This window comes from Macrotis lagotis, chromosome X, assembly GCF_037893015.1.
Source record: "Macrotis lagotis isolate mMagLag1 chromosome X, bilby.v1.9.chrom.fasta, whole genome shotgun sequence".
Classification (NCBI taxonomy): Eukaryota; Metazoa; Chordata; class Mammalia; order Peramelemorphia; family Peramelidae; genus Macrotis; species Macrotis lagotis.
This window is the reverse complement of record NC_133666.1, coordinates 365,636,706-365,658,150: the sequence shown is the minus strand read 5'-3', so window position 1 is coordinate 365,658,150 and position 21,445 is coordinate 365,636,706.

Here is a 21,445-nt window from a genome sequence, read left to right as displayed (position 1 = left end):
AAGTACTTACCATGTATTACGTTTTGTGGTATATGAGTAATTCTGGGGAGACTGATACTTTGGTATAAGGTGTTAACAGAACTATTTTTGGAGCTGCTCATCACTTTTAGTGAGAGAAATACAAGAAACTACATCATTCACAGAAATCACAGTCAGTAAACCTTTTTTTGGCAAATGAACTAAACCAGGTTTAAAGTAGCTGAAATGGTTCAAATCTATGAATGATTTGGGGCAATATTCCGCAAACCTATTAAGTGGCATGGTTAGATGTGATTATTTATTTCTGTGAACCTTGAAGCCAGGAGCTGTACTATTTAGAGCTTGATCACATATCAAAGATGACAAGGTTGGTATCTTAGACCATCAGAAATCCTTTGTTTTGCTATTGGACTTTTATGATTCTGGAAGAAAGAGTAAGGATAGGGGAAGTTAGGTAGAGCAGTGAATAGCACACCAACCCTAGAGTCAGGAGGACCTGAGTTCAAATCTGTCCTCAGACACTTAATACTTACTTAGTTGAATGACCATAGGCAAGTCACTTAACCTCATTGTCTTGCAAAAAAACAAAAAACAAAAAAAGATAGTAAGGTTAAAACATTTCCTCAACTCTGTATCACTTAAATTCAACTCACAAAGAAGTCAAGGTATTACCCACCATTCACGATTTTATTATTTTGTTTCTTTACCATGTTCTTGTTTTACTGTTTTGCATACCTTGATGTCCTGGAGCAATAGGCTATAGGCAAGGGAACAGGTTCCAATAAACTAAGAGTTTTAGTAACAACTTTGCACATAGGTGGTTTGAGAACATAGCATCATTTTCTCACTGGACTGAAATAGCAGTGGCATTCATCAGTTCCATGGGTTTCTGAACAGTCTTTTTAAAGGACACAATGGACTATTTGTTTTAGTGAAAAAGTATTTTTTTTAATTTAATGAAGTTACAATCATCCATTTTGTAAATTACAACGTATTCTATTTCTTATCTGGTAATTAATTTCTCCCTTTTCCATAGATTCAACAACTATTTCTTGATTTATTAATTATTCTATGGTATCATCCTTTATGTCTAAATCATATACCCATTTTGATGCTATTTTGGTATATGGTATGAGACGTAGGTTTATGCCTAGTTTTTCAATACTGTTTACCAATTTTCCCAGTAGTTTTTGATGAATTGGGAGTTCATATTTCAGAAGTTACATTTTTGGTTTGTCAGAAAATAGGTTATATACTGTTTCTTTTCTACCTATTCTAATACACTGATCCATTACTCTATTTCATAACCAGTACCAGGTAACTTCATGACTGCCATTTTACAGTATAATTTTAGATGTGTTACAGCTGGGCTACCTTACTTTACATTTTTTTCATCAGTTCCCTTGAAATTCTATATCTTTTGTTGTCACAGATGAATTTTGTTACTAATTTTTTCTAGCCCTGTAAAATAGGTATTCAGTCATTTGACTGATATGGAACTGAATAAGTAATTTAATTTGGGTAGAATTATCATTTTTATTATATTAGTTTGACACAACCATTTTATTTCCATTTGTTTTGCTCTAAGTTAGTTTGTGGGAAAAGTGTTTTGTAATTTTCTTCAGACAGTTTCTAGGTTTATCTTAGGAGGAAGACTCCCAAATATTTTATGCTGTCTATAGTTTCTATAAACAGATTGTTTTTTAATATCTCTTGCCATTGGACTTTGTTGTCATTTATAGAAATGCTGATGATTTATGTTGGTTTATTTTATGTTCTACTACTTGTTGAAGGAGTTAATTGCTTAAAGTAGTTTGTTATTTTATTTTCTTGAGTTCTCTAAGGATATATCACCTGCAAAAGTAAAAGTTTTGTTTTTTCATTGCCAATTCCAATTCCTTCAATTTCTTTTTTTCCTTCTATAGTTAAAGCTAATATTTCTAATACTATATTGTATAATATGGCAATGATGATAATGGGCATCCTTGTTTCTTGAATCGTATTGATAAATGATCTTAGTTTATACTCAATACTTAAAATATTTATTGATGGTTTTAGACAGAGACTACTTATGATTTTAAGGAAAACTAAATTTGTGCCTATATTCTCTAGTGTTTTTACTAAGAATGACTGTTGTATTTTGTCAAGGGCTTTTTCTGCATTTATCGAGATAATCATATGATTTCTGTTTGTTTTGTTATTGATAGTTTAATTACATTGATAGTATTGTTTTCCTAATATTGTTTTCCTAAGACTGATTTCTTAATAATGAACCATCTCTGCTTACTTGGCAAAAATCCTGCCTGATCATAGTGTGTTAGCATAATAACTACAAATTCTTTGCTAAAATTTTATTTAAGATTTTTGTAATACTTTTCATATATATATGAAATATATATATATATATATATATATATATATATAATTTTCTTTGTCTGATTTTTCACTTCCTGTGTCAGCATCATATTGGTGTCATAAAAGAAATTTAGCTGACTCCATCTTATCTGATTTCTAAAAATGCTTTATGTAGAATTGGAATTTATTGTTCCTTAAATGTTTAGTATAATTCACTTGTAAATTCATCTGTATATTTAGACTTTTCCCTTGGGGAGTATAGTTTCTTCAATTATTTTTCTGTATGTTATTTCCACTTTTGTTTATCTGGATTGTTTGTAATTTTGTAAATATTCATCCATTTCACTGGTTATCAAATTTCTCGACATACAGTTGACCAATATTGATCAGAATTATCTCTTTGATTTCTTCTTCGTTGGTGGTTAGTTAACCCTTTTCATTTTTGATACAGGTAGTTTGTTATTCTTTTTTTATTGAGATTAACCCAGTTTATCTTTTTCATTATTTTTTAAATAAAACCAACACTTAGATTTATTTTTTAGATCAATATCTTCCTTGCTTTCAACTTTATTAATTTACCCTTTTTTTTTCAGAATTTCTAATTTGATATTTAATTGGGCATCTTTTGTTTTTTTTCTATATTTTTAGTTGCATACCCAATTCATGGACCTCCTCTTTCCCTATTTTATTCATTTAAACATTTAGTGATATTCCTCCTAAAAATGACTTTGGTTGCATTCCATAAATTTTTATTTTTTATTTATTGTTATCATTTTCTTGGATATAATTATTGCTTATTTCTATGATTTATTCCTTGATCTATTCATCTTTGCAATTAGGTTAATTTCCAATAATTTAGGTTTTTCTAAGTTTGGTCCTTTAATACATGTAATTTTTATTGTATCATGATCTGAAAAGCATACATTTATTATTTCTGACTTTCTTCATTTGATTGTAAGATTCTTATGTCCTAGAACATAATCAACTTTGGAATGGCTCCCATGTCCTGCAGAGAAAAAGGTATTTGCTTTTCTAGCCCCATTCAATTTTCTCCAAAAATCTATCACATCTAAGTTTTCTAAGATTTTATTCACCTTCTTAACTTCCTTATTGCTTATTTTGTGGTACGATTTATTTAAATCTGAGAGAGCAAGGTTGAGCCCCCTGCTATTATTGTTTTGCTGTTTTTGTCTCCTTGTATTTTGTTCAGCTTCTCCTCTAAGAATTTGGATGCCATACCATTTGGTGCATATATGTTTAAAAATGATGTAACTTCATTGTTTATAGTACCTTTTAAAAAGATGGATTTTCCTTACTTTTTTCTGTTTAATGATATCTACTTTTGCTTTTGCTTTGAGATTGGGATTGTTACACTTTCTTTTTTTACATTTTCTGAGGCATAATATATTTTACTTCAGTCTTTTCAGTGATTCAAATGCACTTCCTGTAAACTTCATATTGTATGATTCTGGTACTTAATCCATTATATAATCTGCTTCCTTTTTTATAAGAAAGTTCATCCCGTTCACATTATTAATTCTGTATTTCCCTCTATGCTATCTTTCTCTGTTTATTTTTTCTCTTTCCATTCCTCTCATTCCTCCTCATAAAAGTTTTGTCCCCTTTCTCCTTTTACTTTTGTTTTTACCTTTGCCTTTCTTTTATCCATCCCTTCTTCCCCTTTCTTTAGCTTTTCCTTCCTAAATTCCTGTAGGGTAAAATAGATTTTTAAACCCAATTGAGAAAGCATGTTACTCCCTCTATGGACAAATTCTATTGAGAATAGGATTTACTCTTTACTTCCCCCTATAATAATAGGCCTTTGTACCACTTTACTTATTTTTATTTATCCACTAATGCCTAACCTTCTCCTAATATAGTATTTCTTTTATCTTTATTATTTTCAATACTGTCTTGTACCCACAATCCCATTGTCAAAATATGCTTCTTTTTTTCTGTGCTAGTAGATGAACCATTCTCAAAGGTTAAGTAATTGACTGTTAATTATATTCCCCTCTTCTGATCCATTAGATGTACTTAAGAGTCATAAATTTCAACAAATTATAATTGAGTTATATGACCCAATCTTTTCAAATACCTGCCATGGATATGCACAGTCCTTATCAGTCAAAGTATCATGCAAAGTGAAATCATTTCATGATTTCATGATTCACTCTCTCCCGCAAACACACTCTTTCCAATTGTAACCAAAGCATGAAGCAAATCTAAATTGCTTCATGATATTTTCATGACCAGTACCTCTAAGCAAACTCTTTCCCTCCATCTCTATATTACTCCAACCATAGGCCTACAACCCTCCCCAATAAAACTATAGGGTACACCTGCTCCCTCTTTCCCTTTTGCTCTCCAACTCATAAGCCTATAATTTTGTTTACTGGTATGTATTAATACAAGACCACTATCAATATATTTATGTCCAACCCATCTAAGTATACACCCACCCTTTGTCCCAGTTGTATTGCAACCCTCCTTATCTAAATTATCTAGTAATGTAAGGTCATGTTATGATTTCATTATAAATAGAGCTGCTAAGTGTTTTTCCTCTCTCTGTCTTTATTGGAAATTCCACCTCATAATCAATATCACATTCATTTCTCGTTTATACTCATATCCTCTAAGTACAATCCCTTCAACCATATTCAACCTTTTAATGACCCTAAACAAAATATAGTTCTCATGATTTTTAAGTGCTACCTTCCCTTGTAGGTATATATGCAGTTTGACTAACATTTTTCCTCTTTCCATTTACCTTTTCATGCATTTCTTGAGTCTTATATTTGAAAATTTTCTGTTCATTTCTGGTCTTTATATAAGAAAATCTTGGAAGTCCTCTATTTCATTTTAAAATCTATTTTTCCCCTGGCAGAATATACTAAATATTGCAGATAATAAGTTCTTGGTTGTAATCCAAGTTCCTTTGTCCTCCAAAATATCTTATTCCAGGTGCTCTAATCCTTTAATGTTGAAGCTGATAAGTCCTGTGCCATTCTGATTGTGCTTCCTTTATATTTAAATTGTTTCTTTTTGGCTGCTTATAGTATTTTCTCCTTTAGTTGAGAATTCTGGAATTTGACTAAGATATTCCTTTAAGTTTTTATTCTGGGGTCTCTTTGTGTTCATTTTTTCAACACTATTTTGTTTTTATGATCTAGTTTATTAGAACAGTATCCTTTTTTTTCTTTTTATAAAAATTTTATCCATTTGTATATGCATATTTCCAAGTTACAAAATTTCCTTCCATCCCTTCCTTCCTACCCCCTCCTCCTCAGTAGGGAATAGTCAGGTTAGCATTTTATATACATATTTTGCTAAACATATTTACAGATTAGTAATTTTTGTTTTGATAAAGTGTTCATCTGGTTTTGTAGGGTTTTTTCCTGTGTGTTGTGTTGTGTTTTGTTTTGTTTTTCTTCCTCTGGTTGGGAATAATATAGATCATAACCATTCTAATACAGTTGTCCTAGCTCTCTGAACTGTTGAAAGGAATTACTTTCATCAAGATTGTTCATCTCATAATGTTGTTGATGCAAACATTGTTCTCTTGATTCTACTCCCTTCACTCACATCAGATCCCATAGGTCATTCCATGCTTCTCTAGAGTCTCACCATTTATCGTTTCTTATAGAACAATAATATTCCATAACATTCATATACCATAACTTGTTTAGCCATCCCCCAATTGATGGGCATCCCTTCAATTTACAATTTTTGCCACTACAAAAAGAGTGGCTATGAATATTTTGAGACATGTAGGATTTTACCCATTTTTTTTTTACATTTTCTTCTGGATATACTCCTCGAATAGGAGTTGCTGTGTCAAAATGTATGAACAGTTATTTGCTCTTTGGGCATAGTTCTATATTGCTCTCCAGGTCCACCAGCAATGCATCAATGTCCCAATCCTCCCACAACCTCTCCAACATTGATCATCTTCCTTTTTTTCTCATCTGGTCTAATATAATAGGTATGAAATGAAAACTCATCGTTGTTTTAAGTAGCATTTCTCTAATCAATAATAATTTGGAGCATTTTTTCATATCTTTACATAGAACTTTAATTTCTTCATTTGAAAGCTGTTTGTTCGTATCCTTTGACCATTTATCAATTAGGAAATGACTAGCAACTTTATAAATTTGATGCAATTCTCTATATATTTTAGAAATGAAACCTTTATCAGAATTCCTGGTTGTGAAGATTGTTTCTCAGCTTTCTACTTTTTTTCCCTAATTTTGGCAGCATTAATTTTATTAATGCAAAAACGTTTTTTAAGTTTTTAATTTAATATGGTCAAAATCATCCATTTTGCAGTTTATAATGTGCTCTAATTCTTGTTTGGACATAATTTTATCCCTTTTCCATAGATCAGATAGAGTATTTTTGGTCTATTAATTTATTTATGGCATCACTCTTTATGTTTAAATCCTCTACCCATTTTGTTATTTTGGTATAGTGAGATGCTGTAGATCTATGCCTAGTTTTTGTAATGCTAGTTTTTAGTTTTCCCTACAATTTTTTGTCAGATATTGTGTTCTTATCCTAGAGGCCGATGTCTTTGATTTTGTCAATTAGTAGATGGCTGTAGTCATTTACTGCAGTTCCTTTTGAACTTGTCCTGATCCACTGATCTATTACTCTATTTCTTAACCAATACCAGAGAATTTTGATGATTGCTGTTTTATAATAGAGTTTTAGATCTCTACAGATAGGCCAACTTCCTTTACATTTTCTTTCCTCAGTTAACTTGCTATTCTTACCCTTTTGTTGCTCTAGATGAATTTTGTTTCTAGAACAGCTTTCCATGGTAATTTCCTGAAAAATAATTCCTAGGCTCTTTTTTTTTTATCTAGACTTTTGAGCAAACCAACAATTTATAAGTTATCTTTTTGGATCATTTTTTCAGATTATTTGTTTTTCCTAAAAAGGTACTTTCTTCTATTTTTTGAATATTTTGATTTTGAAAAAAATCTTGGTGTCTCAAAGAGTCATTAATTTCTATTTCTCTAATTCTAATTTTAGGTTTCATTTTCTTCCCTTAGCTTTTTATTTCCTTTTCAATTTCACTTTTAAAAGACTTGCTGTCTAAGTTCAGTGGGTTAGTTTTCCATTTTGATAAGTTGCAATCCTTTTCCAATTGGTCAATTTTAGTTTTTTGATGAATTTCAATCACTTTTTTCAATTGGTCAGTTTTATTTTTAATGTTACATTCTTTTTCCATTGATCTTTTTACTGTTAAAGGCATTGATTTCTTTGCTCAGTTTTTCATAATTCTCCTACAAGACTCATTTCCTTTTCCCATTTTTCTTCTTTGTTTTTTTAAAATCTTTTCTAAGCTCTTCCACAAGGTTTTGCCTTTGAGTCTAATTATAAACTCCTTTGCCATGCTTTTCTTCTTCTTCTGAATTGTTTTCTATGACTGTGATCTTTTTAATTTTTTTTACTCATTTTGATGAGCTCTCTTTCCCAGGCATAGAGAGTTATTCCCAAGCTTTTTGTCCAGGACTGGGGTCTGATCCTTAGTTTATTGCTTACAAACTTGTTGCCTAGGAAACCTGGGTGTTGCCTAGGTAGAGGTTTGTTTCCTCTTTTATATACAGGCTTTGCCTATGCAGTGATTTGTTTCCTAGCCAGTCATTTTGATTGCTCTAGTAATCCAAGGGCTGTATCTTTGTCTTGGGTAGGGAAGCCTCCCTGCTGGTCTTGTTGAGCCAGCACCTAGGTTGCTATCTAGCTGCCAGAACTGAGCTATTAGAAACTTTTCCCTGGCTTTTCCCCTCTTCCACTTATCTGGGTTCCAGTTCCCCTTTTCCACCAAAGACATAGATTTTCACTGAAGATGCTCAATGATTTCTGGAGTTGAGAACTTGTTTTGCTCTTTATTTGGAGGATTTATAGTTTTCATGTTTATGTAGAAACTTCATTTAACATTTTGCAGAAACTCTGGGGTCATGCTAGCTTGACCCGGAAGTCCAATGAACTATTTTTTAATATCCTTGAAAATGATACAAGCCAAAATTAAATGGAGGAAGAGTTTGTATGTAACTTTGAATTTTCAGATGATTGTGCACATAATGAAGCTTCTGAGATTGAAACCCAACAGGTTATGTATCAGTTCTTCACCTCTTGTGATTATTCAGTCAATTACTATGAAGAAAACAAAATTTCCAATAACCAACATCATGCCATTCAAATGTGGAATCATTCATGTGGTTACAGAAATGGAGAACTTTGTAATGCTTCAGACAATTTCACTTATATTGGTAGTATACTTTCATGAATTTCCACATGGATGAAGAAATTGATACACACCTAGCTCTGCTGGGACCGGCTCTTCTAGAAGCCTCTCCCTGGCTAGGTCAGCAGACCTTATTCAGCAACTGGAAACTTTAAAAGAAAGTACCAAAATTTTCTTTGTCATTGATTATGAAACATGAGAGAGACTGCATGGCAAAATCACAAGGAAAGTGCTGTTCTCTATCACCAAATCTGAATCACAATAGGACAAAGGACATATGACGTTTGTGTATAGACCTCTTCAATCCAAATGTTCAAATTCACTATATTTTCTGAATCACTCTTAGAGCTATTTGAGCTTATATTTAATTGATGAGTCACAAACACATAGTAACTTTTATTCCAGTATCATCTTATCATTGGTCCCCTACTCGTATGAAGGATGGATATTTGTCATGCAATGCTAAGCACAAATAGTAATATGTAAAAACAATTATGCTAAAAAATCTATAGTTTTTAATTTACATTAAGCACTATAATATTGTCTAAATCTCATTTTTTAAATCTGCATAATTTTGAAGTGATTTATCTTAAGAAAAATAGTTAGTATACATATTTACTTAAAGAAGTCCAAGCATGTAATATTGTATTCTTTAGGCAGACACTTCATCTGAGTGATTTTCATCTAGGAATGAATTTAAATAAATTTTGGATTGCTGTTTATCCTTTGAACTCAATACAATGTTATTGGTCCCTGTGTCCTGTGTATATCGAGTTTCAAGTATTTCAAACTGTAGAATATTTCTGTTTGTCTAATATTTCACTGCATTTTACCTAATGTTATAGCTCGAAAAGTGTTTTAGTTCTAGACCTCTTGCTTCAAGCTAAGTTAAATCTCTTGATACCTACATTGACCAACCACTGCACCTTGCATTAGTGGAACATTTCAAGAGGTCTTCCAAGGGAGTTCCCAACAGAGTTTGTCCTGTTAAACTTGTATGGTGTATTCTATCACTGTAAATAATCTTCTACTTGTCAGGAACTCTGTGCCACAGATGAAAATACTAAGTTGTTGCATAGTGTCAATTTGATTTCTAAAGAGAACTACTTCCAGTTTTCTCTTTCCAAGTTCTGTATTTTGACACTGCTTCCATTGCTCCACCCTTTTTTCACATTGTCTAAATAGTTGTTAGTGGTTAACTTCAAATGCTGGTTTTGTTTTTCTTTTGTTTTTTGTTTTTTTGAATGGAGAGGAGGTGGGGAGGGAATCACCTCCATTTTCATATACTACCTACAGCTTTTTATTGCTTTCTCAGATGTGAGTAGCAGTCCATGGAAAGAACTTGAATGAAGCATATAACATCATTACTATTAATGGGCTTAAAAAGCACAGTCTGTGAAAATACACCACTTCCATAGGAAGAGAAGGCAAAAAAGAGCAGAGCTTTTACCACACATCATTCAAATGATGAATGAACATACTGAGCTATTTCTACAAGATAGATGAACAGTCTGAAGTAAGAAAGGTTGTTCAGGCAGACTGCACCAATGAAACCAATACTCAAGAAAGATGAGTGCAGTACCATCCTGGATCAGTATTAATGATGCTTAAAATGCATTTTTGAATATACACATATGCTTATGGTTTCAGAGAGATGAGAAGGCTTGGTATCCTCCTAGATTTTTAAAAAACTAATAGATTAGTGCAAATAGCTGCTCCTGTTCAGCTTCATAACTTTACTAATGTAAATTGAAAAAGTTTGGTTATAGTTTGACAAATGATCCTATCTGTAGCAAACTCTCTGAACCATAATATTTTTTTTTATTTAGAGATGTGCCATAATACCAGAGAATAATTTAGGCAGTTGACAGACTATTTCAATCTCATTTAAAGACAGGACCTTTGGTCATTTGCTTTCTTTTTTTCTACTTGAAAACATTCAGCCAGAAAATTGCTGTACCTATTGAAGTCAGTATTCCTTCTCAAGAGATTTTTAAATAGTTAATTGCAACGTGATATGGTACACAATAGCTATTTTGTAACACAAAGGAGTGACTGCTATAAACTACAAAATATTGCCAAAACTAGAACTTACTCAATATAAACATGGACCACTGCAGTAAAATACATTTGATTTGAAGGGGAAAGAGATGAAGAGAATTATGAGGATATAAAGTTTTTGTATGCTGTGATTTTCAGTTGATCAAATATGGTGATTTATGTGGGCAAAAATCAAAGTTTACACATTAAATGAATTATGTGAAATGCAAGATTCTTCCCCAGCACCAGCTATTGTTCCAGTTTCTAGTATAAGAACTTATTGATTTCCTATAACATTAAATTTGTGGGAAATGACTATCCTTTTTTTATACTTTCAAATACCCACAGAATTGTATTCCATAAGGAATGTCTTGTCAGAAGCAGCATTTATAGGAAGGTTTAGAAATGATATTTAAATAGCACATAATATAGGTAAAGATTTTGTTTACATAACTTAGAAAAAATAATAAAATCCAGTAAAAATCCCTTCTTGACTTTGTAGTATAAAAACTTAAAACAATCTTTCACTTTAGTCTGATTGTGATCTGAAAATGTCCTCCAATATGATTCTATATATCTGTAGCAATTAAAACAACAATAGCAAAATCTGCTTTTAATAAAAAATAAAGTAGAAAATATTCTTAATTATTAATATTGTCAGCAGTTTTCCTTTTGAGTCAGTATTCATTCATATGAGAATTCATTTTTTCTAAAGCATATATTAAATTCTCTATATTCTAAGAACTGTAAATATAAATGCAAATCATATGTTTGAATTAAAATCGACACACATTTTTAAGGACCTACAAAGCACAAGGCTCTCTTCTAAGCACCAAGAAGGCAAAGAAAAAGTGATGTTATTTCTGACATCATGAAATTTACAATCCAATAGAAATAATAAAACAACTGCTATTCATTCAGTCTTAGCCTTGGGAGGTCAGGTATTACTACAATACAGGACAGAAGAGGAAAATTCAAGGAAATCATTAAAGAATGTCTGAGGGGATAGAGAACTCTTGTTCAATTAGAAGGGAGGCACAAGGAATAAATAACAAGTTTATTAAGATAGGATCTGATTTTGGTCTTCAGAGAATGGATAATTTCAATAGATAAAGAAAGATGGTAGTTTGAGAGACTGGATGTGGAAAGAAGGTATGCCAGTGAAGTTAATATAGCCAATAACAAAGGCACAGATATAGAAGAAGACACCCCTTTTTAAAAAAGCTTTGAACTACAAAGTGCAATGTTTTGAAAAAAAATATATTATACTGGTTCTCCTTTGATTATTATTTTTTTATTATGACAAGGCAATGGGGTTAAGTGATTTGCCCAATGTCACACAACTATGTAATTATTTAATATATGAGGCTGGATTTGAACTCAGTTCCTCCTGATTCAAGGACTGGTGTTTCATCCACTGCACCACCTAGCTACCCCTACCGTGATTATTTTTTGTAAACTCTTATGCCTTTTGAGGAGAGTCCAGCTGTAGGGTCAAGAAGATTTATCTCCAGTCTGGTCTCTGACACAAACTTGCTGCCTGATCCTGGGGAAATATCTTAACCTTCCAATTCCCAGTCAGTTAAGACTATAAACTGCAAAGAAAGTATTGATCTCCATAATCAGGAGTGATGATTCTGATGAAAATCAGAGCTCTACAAATGAGTTTATAAATAAGTAAAACTTAAGGGAAATTTAGAAGAAAGAGAAGTTGAGTTGAGTCTTCAAGGAAGATAGGGAATTAAATAATTATCATTAAGGACTTTGAGTTCTGAATTCTCTCCCTTCTCACCCCACCCCACCTCAATGAAAAAACAAATAATTTGATAAAGATTAAAAATGTGTAGTCATAAAAATATTTCCATAATAGTCAAATTGTGGAAGAAAACAGAAAGGTCCACCCTCTCAAAAACAAAGTAACCTCCAGATAAATAAAGGTAAAAAAGTGTACTTCAATCTGTACTTGGACAGCATCAGCTCTCTCTCTCTCTCTCTCTCTCTCTCTCTCTCTCTCTCTCTCTCTTTCGATGAAGATTCTTTAGCATAAATCCTTCAGAGGGTGGCTAGGTGGCGCAGTGGATAAAGCACCAGCCCTGGAGTGAGGAGTACCTGGGTTCAAGTCTGGTCTCGGACACTTAATAATTACCTAGCTGTGTGGCCTTGGGCAAACCACTTAACAACATTTGCATTGCAAAAACATAAAAAAAGTCCTTCATAGTTGTGCTGGGTCATAGAAAACTTAATGCATCCCTAGCTAATCATCCTTCAGTATTTCCTTTACTTGTTATACATTATATTTCACATTGCAACTGCTCATGTAAGCCTTTTAAAGTTTTACTGAGAGCATTCTGTTCATCATTTATTATAACAAGAATAGTATTACATCAAAATAACATACCACAATTTACTAAACCATTCCCAACTGATGGGCACCCCCTCAAATTTGAATTCCTTGCCACGAGAAAAGAACAACTACAAATATACATACACATATATATGTTTTTCCTTCCTGTTTTTCATCTCTTCTGAAATACAGATTTAGTAGCAGCTTTGCTAGATCAAAGGATTTTATAACGCTTGCTCTATAAAAATGATTGAATCATTTCACAAGTCCTTCAACAATGCATTAATAGCTTATTTTCCCTATATCCCCTCCAATATTAATAATTTTTCCTTTTTTCTTCTCCATTAGTCAATCTAATAGTTAAAAGGTGGTGTATTGTATTTCTCCAAGCAAAAGTAGATTAGAAAATATTTTTAGTATAATCATAGATAACATTGATAACCTCATCTGAAACCTTCATATTTTTGATCATTTAATCAATTGGGGAATCACTCTTATTTTCTATAAATTTGACTTCTCAATGTTTGAGAAATGAGGCTTTTATCAGCAATACTTGCTTCAATATTTTTTCCCAAAGTAGCTATTGCTAACTGTATTTTCTTCCATTCTATTCCCCCCATTTATTGTATTCTCTCTTCTTTCACTTTTTCTTCCTCTAAAGTGATTTGTTTCTGACTGCCTACTCCCACAATCTCTCCTCCTTTCTCTTACTCCTTTTTCTCCTATCACCATCCCCTCCTACTTTACTGTAAACTAAGATAGATTTATAATAATTTCTTTGTGTTATTCCTTCTCTGACATAATTCCTATGAGAGGTAAGTTCACTAAGTACCCCCCAAGTCTGAATAAACAAAAAAGCTGACATTTTAATAATACCTTAATGCTTACAATATACTTTACATACATTTAAAAATATTTTCCAAATTTTTGCAATATCTTTATTGACCTTAGCACCTTGTGCAGTAAAATCATCCCTTGTGACAAAAAGTATTATTAAGCAAAATTAACCAGCATATTGATTATATCTGACAGTGTATATCTCATTCTAATCTGTTGTTTACTACCTCTAGTCAAAAGGAGATAAATTTGATCTTAAAACGTCATAAATGCTTATGGGATTTATCACAGTTCTTGCTTTTATATATTTTTCTCATCTGAACTTCATAAAAATTCTGTGTCAGATGCTATAGTTATTGTTATTCTTCTCATTTTTTTATTTCATGACAGTATGTAAACTACTTTTCCTTTCTAATTATTTGCGAAATATCACAGTCATTTTATCCCCAGCAAAACCTTCTCCATTGCATAAGCATTATTCCCAAATACCTTATTATTTCCACAAGTACCCTAACCCCATGCCTAATGACACCAAAGGAAAATTGATATTTTTAAGAATGTCTTTGTTTAAGGAAGAATATATGTAATACATTCAATCATAGGCATAACAAAAATATTTATACATAGATACCTTTATACATGTGTATACATTTTAAAGGAGAAAGATAGATCACAGTTGAATAAGGAACAATTAGGTAAGAAAATGATTTCTTCATTGTCTATTGTCACCTTCTTTGTAATTAGATTATTGAGAAGTTTTGGGATTTATCTAGGGTCACATACTCATGATGTGTCTAAAAAAAGGATTTGAACCTATGCCTTCCTTACTTTGAGGTGTTTATATAATTATATAATTGTATGTATGAATGCTTTTATATTTATATATGAATGTATTGTATATGAGGGTATTAATACAATTGAAATAAATTTATGAAGAAAAGGAAGACAGTAGTTTTAATATCTATCAACCTTAATAGTTGTTCTTCAATGTCACTGAAATATCTAATACTGAGAATATTTCAATATATAGTCAAATGCATCTAGCTGTTTCAAAGTGTATTTTCACTGAAAAACAAGGATACAAAGAATCATCAGCTAGAGGATAAAAGTTAGAGTAATTACACTAGTTAAAAAAGCAAGAAGACAAAATAAAATATTTTAAATTAAAAAATTTAAATTAGATAAAATATTTTAAAATTAAATTTTGAATTAGTGAATGAATAAACAAATAAATGAATGCATATAACTTTAAGCACTTTGTATAATGAACTGTGCTAAGTTCTGGGGATACAAATATCAAAGGCAGATTCTACTCTCAATTAGCTCATGAGGTTGAAAAAAATGCAAAGTTTCAGGTATAACGCAGATGAAAAAGTACCACGGTCCTTATAATCATATAATGTCTAATATCAATGTCTTTGCTTTAATGTTAGTTATGCTGACATAATCATATCAGTTTCTGGCATTTGTGAATGGCAAGAACTCTGGTGGGAAGGACTTTCTTTTCTGATTCTTGGTAGCTGTGGCTATAATACCTCAAGGAGCAAATTGACATTCTGCATCTCCACAGCTGGAAATATTGTTATAAGCAAGCCTCTTTTCTTCAGGGTCTTGGACTTTCTCCATCCACACCTGAGAGCACATGGTGGTCAGGCTGTTGTAAGTGATTGGACATACCTGTTATCTTTTTTGCCTGCCATATGTTTATTAATTGATCGAACATGGCTTATTTCCTACAAAAATCTTTTTTAAATTAGATTAATATTTCATTCTGACATAAAATTATTTTGAAATAAATACTCTTCCCTGCAAAAATCCATATACTAAAGGAAAAGGAATTTACTTTTAAGTGTCAACTTAAAACATCTTGTCCACCTATGTCCTTTCTATGAATGTCACTTTATGCTTTCTCATGAACATGTTCCACTGATCATTTTTTTCAAAGCTTTAACCACAATCATGATTGTAAAAGTTCGTAATGTAACAGAACTTGAAAACTCTGACTGCATTTTGAATGAAATGCTGTAGTGTTTGTACTTATTAAAGGGACCATTTCAATAAATAACAACATATCAAAAAAGATATATCACATATTTACCTTGAATTTAGTTAGTGAGAAGGCAGGTGAAGAAATAAATGCTTTCTTCTTAGTGTGTCATTTATCCAGGAGCACAGTGGCTCACAGCAATTTTACTATTCCTCAATGTCCCAGGTGTCCCAATACAGATTTTCATTTCTATTGACTTGATTGAGACTGAAAATTCTATTTGATGCTTGGTCTTGATGAGTATCCACTCTTTATTGACTGAACAAGTAATCATTTTTATGCCCCCAGGATGGAGAATCAGTTGTCCAAGTGAACCTTTAAATCATTGTCTCTTCATATTGTTCTAGTGTTGTCATGTGGAGGTAAAACAAAATCTGACATAGTTGTTGAAAGAGGTAAAAATGAACTGATTCTTTCTTTCAATAAAAAGAAATTTTTCTGAAGCTAAACCAATGTATACACCGAATTATGCATATCCAAGTAATAAAAAGGGTGAAGTTTATAGTATTCCTTTTTTGTGACAATCTCCAGTCTTCCAATTCTGGTCCTTAGTTGCCCATTATTTTCTATTATGTAAGTTGTAAATTTTCCTCTACAATATTCAAATAATCAAAACTTTTCTATAGCCAGATGTAGTGCCCTTCACCTTCGGTCCCAACAATCTGGTACCTGAGACTGAGAGAGTACTTGAGTCAAGGAGTTCTGAGAATTAGTAAGACTAAGACTGATTTAGTGTTTACATCAAGTCCACCATCATCAATATGATCAGCTTCCAGGAGAGGGGTTGACAGTCACTAGACTGCTGAAGGAGAGTAGAATTGGTACAGTTTCAAAATAGAGCAGATATTTGCTAATCAGTAAAGGGATCAAGTCAGGAGAGGTTGTACTTCTATCCTGGGTGAGTTAGAGAGAAAGCAAAGAAGGAAGAAAAAAGAAAGAAAGAAAAAAGAACAAAAGAAAGAAAGAGAGGTTGAGGGAGAGAAAGAGACAAAGAGAAAGAAATAGAGGAAAAAGATGGAGGAGACAGAAAGAACAAAATAAAGGATAAAAGAAAGTAAAGGAAAAGAAAAAAGAAAGTAGAGAAATATAGGGGAAAAACCTTCTATTTAGCTTATTTCCTGGGGTTCTGATCATATTGTGGGAATAATTAGTGATAATAAATCAAACAGACTGACCTTTGCTAATTATTTTAAAAAAACCAACATATCATTCCATTTCACTTTACATTCAATAGTCGTCCTTAATAAGAGTAGGGAAGTTTGATATTGGTGCTAGAAAACTCAAACCAGTTTCAGAAAAGGTTTTTGATCTTTGAGGAATGGGACTGTAGGGGACAGGCAGGAATTGTCTTCCTATTACCATTTAATTATGATAACAAAGGCAGTTAATTCCCTATTCTCCTTTCAGACAAAGCTAGGGGAAAGTTCCCTAATAAGGAAGGAAATATTTCCTCTTATTTTTAAAGAATGAAGGGGAAAAAAGATTAGCTGCAGCAATTATCTTTTTATAATTTACTGGTCAATTTAAAGAAAATATTTAAATATAAAAAATTGAAAGTCTACATTTGATTCTTTTACCATATTCTGTAAATTATTGTTTTTCCTCTCACGAAGGCAAACCTATTTCTGATTAAGTTCAGCTATATGACAAGTATCAATGAGAAAGAAAGCTCACACAAAGTCAAAACATTGTTTTGGACTAAAACATTAGGATCAAAATGCACCCCGTTAAAACTTAGGTCTGAGAAGGATTCATCAGTTCAAGGCTAGGTAAAGTACAATCAGTTTTATGAGAACACTTATTCTGAAAATACAAATTTGTTCACACACACACTAATATATTTGGGAATAATATAAACATTACTTGAATTTTGCATATGCATATGTGTAATTCTTTTGTCTCAGAAGACAACTGGCACTCATTGTAAGGGCAAGCATTTGAGTGGTGACCTGTACAAACTGCTGGGTGTTGCAGCACTACCTGGGCAGAACTAACCCTTCCTCTGCCAGAGGAGTAGAATTAGTAGTCCCCTAGGTACCTCCCCTAGGCAACCTCACTGAGGAGACTTGACCACCAACCATCACACATGTTACCATTTAGGGATTATGGTAAAAACATCTATGACTCTTATGTGGCAGTAGCTGGCAATGTACATGAGCTATGTAGTAGGGCTTCTTCTATTAGGCCGTACTATGTCTTCTTATGCGACCAAGTTTGAATGCCTATTTCCAAATTTGAATCTTTTTGAAGGTAAAGTGCTATATTTATTATTATATATCTTCTGGTGGAATAGTAACTAAGAATGGAGTGTATATGCATAATACACTTCACCTTCAATTTGTTCCATCTTTTCTGGTCTTGGTAACCAAACTAGATGAAAAGGAGTTCAAGACTGACATAGTCTTTTTATTGTACTACTTAATTATTTCTTATCTTTTAAGATGTATAAAAATGTGCTAACAATTTAATTAGCTTACTATCTTTTTTGTTACTGATGAAGTTTATGAATGTTGTGCTGTTAATGCAATTTTCCTCATAAACCCTGTACTTTTTATTATAGAATTACACATAAGTCAGTGATTTTTAGAAACTCCTAAGTTTAGGTATAGAACAAATAATTGTAATAGGGTTTCAAGTAAAGTAAACAGAAGAAAAGAAAAGACTTCAAGGATCATAGTATAAGTTCTGAGGGGTATGAAGAGCTTTTAAAATATAGCAAGAAGAGATGCAATTGGACTTCTATCACTGTAGACATGAGTATCTTATAGTGTGAGGAGTTAATCACAAAATAAGAGAATAGTCTAGTTGCAAGAGATCTCAGTCATCCTGGCTAAGTTACTCATTTTACAAATGAGGAAAAGTAGGGGAATGAAGACAACTTCAAATGAATAAAAGAACTCTAGGGAGAAGAGCAATAGGAAATCTAACCATAGAGATATCAGGACAAATAAAGAATCCCTCTTTATTGAGAGTATAATACCCATATTCTAATAATTCAAATATAGATTGTAATTTATATATACTTCAGTCATCAAGATTAATTATTTCATTGATATATACTTTGGTCAATTATCAAAAAGCTATTTTGTGCAAGAGTGAGATAAGTGAAAGATATAAATCTATATAATGTATATGCCTTGTCCTGGAGTTTATAATCCAGATATAGATCAACAAGATGATTACATGTTTAAAAACCATGCAATCACAGAGTCAGAAGATACCTAAGAATTCATTGAATTCAAACCCTACCCAAAATATTAGTTCATTTTTCTACACATTTCAACTTTTTGATTAAAGAACTTCAGTAGTATGTAATCTAGTATTTGCAGAGATAGATCATTCTATTTCAATCAATTCTACTAATTGACTTGATAAGAAAAGTACAGAACATGGAGATGGAATGGTTTTGATCTGTGAATTTTAATCATAGAAGTAAAGGGACAAATGTAAAATGAGATGAAGAAGGAAATTACAAATCACTACATTATTTTTGCCAAGAAAACTTCAAGTGTGCTCATGAATTCTTGGACTGAACTAATTGATTAAACTACTACAAGAGGAGAGATAGAAGTTCATTTTTTATAATATCTCTGAGAAACTTATTTTGTGCCTATATAAACCACCCTTTAGAGAGTCTATGTTACAAATTCTGTATCTGATTAGCAACTTCCCCATATCGTGGACTCTGTATCTGATAAATGTTTCTGATACATTATGTCAAAAATTGCCATGCCCCAGATGTGGACCAGAACAATCTGGTCCTTGAAGGGGTTACTAAGGTATACAAGCAGCATTGAGTTGACAGTGTTGTCCAAGTAATGAAAAAAATTATACTTGAGTATTTCTGACATGATTCACTAAAGAACACTTGCACAGAAAGTATCCTTCCCTAAGCCCTCTCTAAACCCTCACAGCTCACCTTGCCTTGCCTGGTTTTTCTTTTCAAAGGTATTCCCTATGTGCAATACCTTGCAAGTTCTTTCTAGGAATGCAACTCACTTTTAAACCTTCGATCAAGTGTAAATAATCTTATCTGTCTCCTATAGCTCTGGATCAGTGAGTCATGAATTCTTTACTCTGCTCAAATGAACAAAACTTCAACAATGGGAAATGTATACAAGAGATAAGATAATTCATTTTCAAAAATGCTGAAGCAGAAAAGGCCTATGGAGTAGTTCAAATAACTTGAAACACATGTCATGTGCAGACTTTATTTTTTCATCTTTATTAATTAAGACAGAAAAAAACTGAACAAAAATTTGTTTAATTTGAAAGGAGTATGATGAGATAAAATCAAAAAGATAGATGGTTGCCTAGGAAAAAAAATTAGTTATTTGTAAACTTTAACTCCAATAATATTCTGAGAAATTTGGGTTATGTTTGAAAAACAATAGAAAACTACTGAAAAATTTTAAGCATAGGAGTGAAGTAATCATACCCATATATAAGGAGGATAACTGTGATAAGGTTGGGAAAGTTAAATTGGGCAGAAGTGAGATGTATAATCTTGGAATTACTTATGGGGCTATTAAAGGAGGATAGACAGAGTAATGTGGAATCCTAATAGACTGATATCAGTGGGAATAGAACCAATGCAGCAGGTTTTTTCTAAATAAATATTTTATTTGCCTATCCAATTATGTACAATAGCAGTTTCTATCCATCATTTTGTAAGGTTTTGAATATTATAATTTCCCCCATTCTCCCTTCCACTCACCCCTCCATTGAAGGCAGTCTGATAATCTTTACTTGTTTCCATGCTATACATTGATCAAAACTGAATGTGTTGAGAGAAAAAATGAAATATTAGAGATAGCAAAATTATGTAGTACATAAGACAAGGTTTAAAAGAAAGGAGAGTAGTAGTCATTGGTATTTATTTAAACTCCACAGTTCTTTCTGTGGACACATAATGGCATTCTCCATCACAAAATTCCCTAAAATTGCCCCCTGATTATTTCACTGATGAAAAGAGCAAGTCCATTAATAAAGTTGATACTGTTAGGGAATACAGCATTCAGGTTTAGCTCATCTCACTCAGCATCAGTTCATGCCAGTGTTTCCAGACTTCTCTGAAATTCTATCCCTCCTGGTTTCTAACAGAAAAATAGTATGCCATAACATGCACATACCACAATTTGTTCAGCCATTACCCATTTAATGGATATTCACTCGATTTCCATTTCTTTGCTACCACAAACAGAGTTGCTATGAATATTTTTGTTCAAATGATGTTTTTACACCTTTTCATGATCTCCTCAGGGTATAGACCCAGTAGAGATATTGTGGGAATGAAGAGTATGTACATTTTTATTGCCCTTTGGGCATAATTCCAAATGGCTCTCCACAAAAGTTGGATCAGTTCACAGCTCCACCAGCAATGTATTAGTGTCCCAGATTTTGCACAACCCTTCCAACACTGCTTATTTTCCTTTATGGTAATATTGGTCAATTTAAGCAGTGTAAGGTAGTCCCTCAGAGATGCTTTAATTTGGATTTCTCTAATCAATAATGATTTGGAGCAATTTTTCATATGACTATGGATTACTTTGATTTCCTCATCTGTAAATTACCTTTGCATATCTTTTGA